This window comes from Ailuropoda melanoleuca, chromosome 1 (assembly GCF_002007445.2).
Source record: "Ailuropoda melanoleuca isolate Jingjing chromosome 1, ASM200744v2, whole genome shotgun sequence".
Lineage (NCBI taxonomy): Eukaryota > Metazoa > Chordata > Mammalia > Carnivora > Ursidae > Ailuropoda > Ailuropoda melanoleuca.
Window position 1 is genome coordinate 175,672,968 of NC_048218.1, and position 1,493 is coordinate 175,674,460.

The following is a 1,493-nucleotide window of genomic DNA, read 5'->3' on the forward strand; positions in this document are numbered from 1 at the left end:
AAAACTGGCTATTTTATGCCCCTAAGTTTTGGAGTGGTTATTCAGCAATAGGTAAGCAAAGCATAACCTGGTACCTGAAAAAGGGATGTGATCATCATAAAACCAAAAACGTGGCATTTGGGGGCCAGGGAGTGGGATGGAAGCCTCATGGACTTGGAGGAACTTGAGGTGAAATACGGAGGGAGATCGAGATGCTTTAGGAGAAGTTGGAGGAAAAGAGGGTCCTTGTTAGTGGGAAGTTAGGTAACATTGTCACCTGTGATAACAGGGGAAATAGAAAAAACACCTAATGAACTCCGTGATCTAGCTGGGGGTTTCTGTGCAGAATATCAAAGGTCTCTCCTGGCTTCATTTCTGCCCATAATGAAATGTGAGAGAAGAGAAACCCATTCAAGAGTTTGGAAAAAGTGAAAAAGGCACAAATGTGTTTCCCCAGCTAGTCAGGGGCTCTCAGACTAAGAAAAAAAATATCAGAGAAAGGACCAAATGCTCGTTGGTGTCAGGATAATGGGATCTCAGGGAAAAGATGAAGCTTGGGGTATGACTTTTAAACTTGTGTTTAGGCCTCACAGACCCTTTTCAAACAAACAAAATCTTCTAGGGTGCTCAAGTGTGTGTCTGGCAGACACTCCCATTACATGGAGACTTTGTGAGAGAGACAGATGAACATAACTTGATGTAACAGACAAACCGAAGAATCTCAAGGTCATAGTTCCTTTGCGGCCTCAGAAGAGGCTCATGAGAAAGACTTCCCAGGAGAGATTTCTGTGTATGTCTAATGAGATATATTATGAATGGATCAACAAGAAACATACTTTTTAAAGAAATTGTATCAGCTTCAAACGAAAGGGAGAGAAATAGTATAAAAGGAAATGAGGTCTTTGGACCCCTGGACTTCTATGGGCAAGAAGCAAACTGAGAATACTTATCAGATGCAGAAATGAGTTATTTATTTTAGGAAAGGAAGGAGGACACATAGGGTTAAACCCAAGAACCCAGAGTGTGGAGTCCAGAGTCATGGTAAGCCATTTCCAGAAAGGCCCTAATCTGGAACTCGCAACATCGGGCTGTCTCATTTCAGAATTCCTAAGGACTGGTGACTGCTGTGTGCCTTCAGGTTACCCCACCCCCTTTTTAAAAGATTTTATTTATGTGTTTTAGAGAGCACGCATGTGTGTGCTCCCCGAGTAGGGGGAGGGGCAGGGTGGAGGGAGAGGGACAGTCCGGCTCCAGGTTGAGCACAGGGCTGCTCATCTCACGACCCTGAGATCATGACCCGAGCAGAAATCAAGAGTCGGCTGAGCCCTCCAGGCTCCCTATCCTCTTTGATCTTGAGTATCTCTTGCTGTAATTCTATGCCTGTTGATATAGAGAGGTAGGTTACTTGTCTCTTTAGTTCTCTGCTCTTTCAATCCATTGAAATCCTGTATCTGAGCAACTGTACCCCAGGAGTCTCCTCCACATCGGGACCTGATTTGGTTAACCAGATCCTG